Source organism: Nelusetta ayraudi, unplaced genomic scaffold (assembly GCF_046127955.1).
Source record: "Nelusetta ayraudi isolate G7.1 ecotype Tasmania unplaced genomic scaffold, CSIRO-AGI_Nayr_v1 ptg000016l, whole genome shotgun sequence".
NCBI classification, from domain to species: domain Eukaryota; kingdom Metazoa; phylum Chordata; class Actinopteri; order Tetraodontiformes; family Monacanthidae; genus Nelusetta; species Nelusetta ayraudi.
The window spans coordinates 6,987,985-6,993,803 of NW_027466066.1; positions in this window are offsets into that span (position 1 = coordinate 6,987,985).

The window sequence follows — 5,819 nt, forward strand, 5'->3', positions numbered from 1 at the left end:
CACTGCACAGTTACCAACATGCACCAACAGGGGGAGACAGCATCCCAAAAAACTTGAGGAGAGGGAGAGCGAGAGTGAGGGTCGTGCAGCTGTGCGGCTCCTGCAACACCAAGGGAACATTTTTTTTTACAAAGTAAAAGCCACACTTCAGTTCTCCGACTGCGACCGTTGCAATGAGACGGAAGGAAAAGCACTTATTTATTGGTTTAATTTTCCAAATAAAAACAACATGATCCGACATTTGTCTTCTGCATAATGTTTGATTTTCTTCATCTGCCCGGAAGAAAGAACATACAAACTTTGAAACGTGATGACTAAACCCGCAGTCAACAAGAAAGACTTGTTTTGTACATTTAGTTCTATGACAAAGCAAAAATCAGCCAATGGCTGTGGTCAGTAAAGCTATTTAAAAGTCCAAATAGCAACGAGTTTTACAGACAGGGAAATTCTGGTAGTGGATGATGAATTGAAAACATAATTTGATGGCTGTGATGTTTAGTTTTTGATTAGTTTAGCTTTGAAAGAGTTGAAATTTTCACCGTCAAAGCCCATTTTATGGTATTGTTTTTAGTTTTAAGTAGGCCTTGCTGCAACCGTCTGAAACAATGTCAGGCAGCTCTTTAAAATGAAGGTTGAAAGTCATGTAACGTTATTGTTGGTTTTAAAGGCGCCTGATGCAGTTATTTAGCCTAATTTTGCAGCTTTCAAGTTCTTTACAGGGACTCCTGATGAGTGTTTAGTCAACGCAACATGCAAATAACGTCAGAGGGCAAAGTAGACGCGAGCGGCCGAGTTGAGGCTGCTCAGGTGAGCTGTTCTGCCCTGCAGAGGGGGAACCTCGGAGGAGGCCGACACTGAGGAATCATGGGGCAGCCGATTTCCCCTCCCCCCCACCAACACAGAGGTGGTGGTGGTGGGTGGATCTCAGGGGCCCCCAGATTTACAACTGACATGCAAAGCCGGGCCGAGCGAGGTCTTGGGAAACTTCTCAGCTCAGCTTCGAGCCACGGCGTCAAAAATTTTGGGACAAACACTGGGGGTAAACTGCCAAATCATGTCTTCCACCTCTCCTCCACCTCCCAGATTCCACTGCTGAGCACATCTGAGCACTGCACCCCCCTCCTGCAGTTTTTTTTTTTTTTTTTTTAACTGTCATGTGGTTCAGGGCACATTGAGAACTTGAGCTTTTGAATTATTTTAACAAAAAAAAAAAAACAGGTAGTGGAGACAGTTCTTATTTTTGCACATATCTTTTTGTTGCATTGTGCATCTGTAGAAACATGAGCATGACTTTATTATTTGTATATAAAGTCAAGAAGTCAAAGCCTTTATTGTCATTGTATGACCGTGCACACATCGGAATTGGGAGCGCAACTCCTGAATTCAAAATGAAGATAAAATATAGCAATGCTATGAAAAGACGCAATATACAAAGAGTAAATAAATAGAATTATAAAATACGTCATGAATTTTGCAATTAAAGAAAAATCTCTACAGTACTTAAAGTGGCACTCAGCTATTGCATAAGTATGGTTGATATTACACAAGTTTGTTTATTTCTCAGTGAGTCTGTGTGTTTAAAGAGCTGATGGCTCTGGGACAAAGCTGTTTCTGAGTCTGTTGGTTCTGGTTTTGTGCACCTTGTAACGTCTGCCAGAGGGCAACCAGTGAAAAAGGTGGTGGCTGGGGAGAAAAAGGTGGTGGTACTGAAGCTCTCTTTAAAACTGCCACGACAAACAACCCCGAGAGCCTCGCCGAGAGAGCGGAACGCCGCCGTGAGTGGCACATAGCGCGGCGGCGGCGGCGGCGGCGGCGGCGGCGGCTGACGGTGGATTGGAGCGCTCTCGGCCGACATCGCACCTGTCCGAGACTTTCCGCGACTAGTGCCAACTGCCCCAGACATGGCAGAGGGCTGCAAGAGGGGGAGGAAGAGGAGGAGGTGGAGATCTGTCATGAAACCGCGTCGGCTCTCCTTCCGGCCGCGCTCGCTCCGGAACGTCTCGGCCCGCTTTGGTAGAGCCGCCGTTAGCCTCCTAGTGTAGCGTCACGCCACGGGAGTGGGCGGGTGGAAGAAGGTTGGGCTCTTCCATTCCACCCTCCACTCTCCCCTCCACCCCCTTGGCTGTTTGCCCCGACCGGATCAGAGTGTTTTGGCCACGGGCGACTGTTGACACACGGCCATTTTGCAGAGGGTAAAGTTTAAACAGGACTTATCAAGGCCCTGACACCCTCAGAAGGCCGGGCTTCTCTCCCGCTGCTCTGACTCTGTCGCACCTCCCTGCGAGGCCGCAGCCGCAGCTGAGACGCAGAAGAAGGGGAAAGTGCGCAAACACTCGCAAACCTGCGGGACGACGGCTCCCTTTCATCGACGGCCTCCAGACGCAGGTTTCAAAGTCGCGCTCGATATTTCTAGATTTAGGCAAAAAAAAAAAAGAAAAAGGGAGGATGCGTAAGGCGCACGCTCCTTCCCTCCCCCGCAGGAGCAAAACCCGCCTCCGACCTTCGACGGCAGACGGCGAGCGGCGGTTAATTGCGCCCGCACGCTTTTTTTTCCGTGCCCATCCTCCGCCGCCCGAGATAGTGCCGCCGCAATCTCGGCCTTATCTGCCCTTGGCTTTGAGTAAACTGAAACACCTCTGGGCACTCATTGATAGAGTATCAGCGGCGGCAGGAAGTGCCATCCTGCCGAAGGAGGGACCGTCGAATCGATGATCCGCCGTAAAGCCTCATCCGCGCTGGCGACGTGCCAGCCGCGGCGCCGCTTTACGATGCCGTTATGCAACAATCGATCATGAGACGCAACCGAGGTCCAGAAGATGTTTTTTTTTTCTTTTCTTAAAGTGTTGCACGGGACCGGCCGGTGTGCAGCTAACGCCCAGCGTGCAATCACCCCATATTGAAGCGTGCTGAGTGACTGCGAGGCCTGCGTGCCTGCAGGTGAAGTGACCTCTGACCCTTGCCTGCGTGACAATGACATGCTACCAAAGCTACCAAAAGCCTCCTCAATAATAGAGGCTGACCCATAATTATGTCTGAATGACACCGGCTCATTCTCAAAGTGGAGACAATGTTTTTTTTTTTCTGGTCAGGACTTCGCCTGGGATTAATCATTGGCTCACATCATCAAGTGGAGTTCAGCTAAATGGATTAGAGACGTAAATGTTTGAAAAAACTGTACGGTAAGATTTGGCAGCAAAGTAATTGCATCAAATTTGTCGCCATATGACACGACCTGCCTAAATGGTTGAAAGCTGAGCTAATTCAGACCTGCAGCTGGCAGGTGTTTAGTCACATCTTGCTGAAATGCACTAATCCCTTCATATTCTGACATGATGTTTAGGGGCTTTTTGTTGTTGTTCCGAGCAAATGCTGTGAGTGGCTGAACCCATGTCGCAATCTCACCGCTGCGTAGCCGCGTCTGGGCCGCCACTCTGACTCAACCCTCCGGCGTAAAAAAAAAAATTCCCCTTCAGATTAAACATTTTTTCATCCCAGTCGGGAGTGCGTCATGGAATCTGCCCTCCCTTCCCTTCTCTTCCTCCTACCTGTGACATCAGGTGAAAAACAGGTCTGTTGTCATCCGCAACGTCTCGCGTCTAAAAATAAACCCCGGCGTGTGACTTCCTCTTTCGCTACTCTCACCTGCCTTTGTTTGGATCCTTGTTTGACTGGGTGAAATCAACCGCATCGACGCGTCGGGCTGAGCTCAAAATAATACAAACATTCAGGTTTCATTTGTGTGGGAAACACAACACACAACAACGCCCACGCTGCAGGATTTTTTTTACCTCGCCGTCACGCGTTGCGTTTTGTCACATTTCTGCCCCCCGCCTCCCTCCCCCTGCCTCCTCCCCCCCTCCTCAAACTTTTTTTGTCCCCCCTCCCTTCGTTTCATTATCCTCCCACCTCGACCTGGCCCCCTTTCAGCAGGCCTCATTAGCCGGGATGAGCCATGAAAAGGCCCATTCTTCCCGCACAGTCACCGTGATACTAGAAATACTGAGTTAATGAAAGAGTGATGATATCTAATCACCTTCCAGAGGGTAGCACCTGCGCCGCCGCCAGGGCCCTTTACTTCCAACTGGATGCTCCTCAGCTCCGCTTCCTGCTAGCGGCAGGGTCACAGGTAGACCTCTGAGTCCGCTTGTCGCAGGGGGAAAACCGGGAATATCGGCCGTGGCTTGAGGAGATTTTTTTTTTTTTTATCCCCACCCCCGCTTATGTTTGTCCGCCGGGGGAGGATTTTAGCATCGGAGCGTAGCAATGGGATTTATGCATTTGGAAAGGGTAGGAGAGGGAAAATGAACAGTGGCATACCTGGAGGGCTTTAGGAGAGTGTCTGATTACAATGGAGAGAGTGCAAGTATATACTGCAGAAAGCCAGTTGGATTTAGGGTTTAGATTATACAAGCAACTTTGTATGAATGATAGGCGGCGGCTGTATGTATGTATGTATGTATGTATGTATGTATGTATGTACACCAACAGTGAAAAGTTTGGACACACCTGTTTCTTCTTTATCTTTACTGCTTTCTAAAATGTAGCTACACACTGAATACATCAAATATATGACCAAGATATGTGGATTAATGTGGCAAAAGAAAAAAAAAGTTAAATACCTAAATGTGTTATGCTATATGTATTTTATATGGAGGGTGGCTCTTCTAGATCATCTAAAACAGTCGATAATGAATAATAACCTAATAATAATAATAATAAAACTTGTTTGAGTTATTTCACACTTTTTTGTTTAACACATATTACATATGTGTTCATTCATAGTTTTGATGCCTTGAGTGAAAGTCTACAATGTAAATAGTCATGAAATAGTGAATAGTCACGGCAGCAGTGTTGGGTCTCCAGAGGTGGAGACGTCTTGGCCGCTGGTTGAAGCCTGGTCGTGCCTCTCCAACCTCCTTCCTCCGTCTCTTCCTGCAGCTCCTGTGGGGTTGCTGCTGCCGCACGGGCCCGGACTCGGCCACGGCGGGGACGCTCCACATAATTGGAACGGACCGGCGATAGCGGCCTCGCACCTCCGGGAGCCCGGCTCGTGCGTTCTAGTGTTACGCACGAAGGGAAATTGTCCTTGGCTGCTTCCTGAGATGTGATACTTTAGCAACTTGGTCACCGCTCCTGCAGGGAATAAGAAATCTCTAATCGGTTTATTAGATTTGCGATAGAGCTGCTCTGGCCACACGTTAGCTTGGCGCGCTTGTGTCTGACGTGGTGCCTAGCGGCGACTGAGGAATATTCCCCCAGAGCTGAGATCCTGTCTCCGTTCCCTCACAGCTTCCGCTTCGGCCGAGCAACAAAGACCCAGTGACACAACCAAGTGGGTTATCAGAGGGCCGTGACCCCCCTCACCAATCGCACCGCCGTGCTCGCTCTGTAATTAAAAATCTAGAGTTACCCAGCACCTACAGCCCAGCGCACTCCTGCCACCCGAAACTGTGGCTTCAGCGCTCTTTGGCCTTGTTGAAGTGACTCGCTGAGGCCGAAATCCTTAATGATGGGTGTCGACGCCGAGGGGACAAAGAAAAAAAAAGAAAAGAAGAAGAAGAAGAAGGAGAAGGTCGATGGCACCAAGTGGGAGTGTAAAGTTTTGTCAATGCGTGCCCGACACAAGTCCCAAGGGATGCCACTTAGACTCAAACTGGTGTGTGCGTATTTGTGTGTGTGTGTGTGTGTGTGTGTGTGTGTGTGTGTGTGTGGAACAGGAAGGAAAAGGAACACCTCTGCGCGTTTCTCACCAGCCTTTAAGATCACAAACCCGGGCAGAAAGAAGGAGGAGGCGACAGCAGGCGCCTGCAGTCTCACCG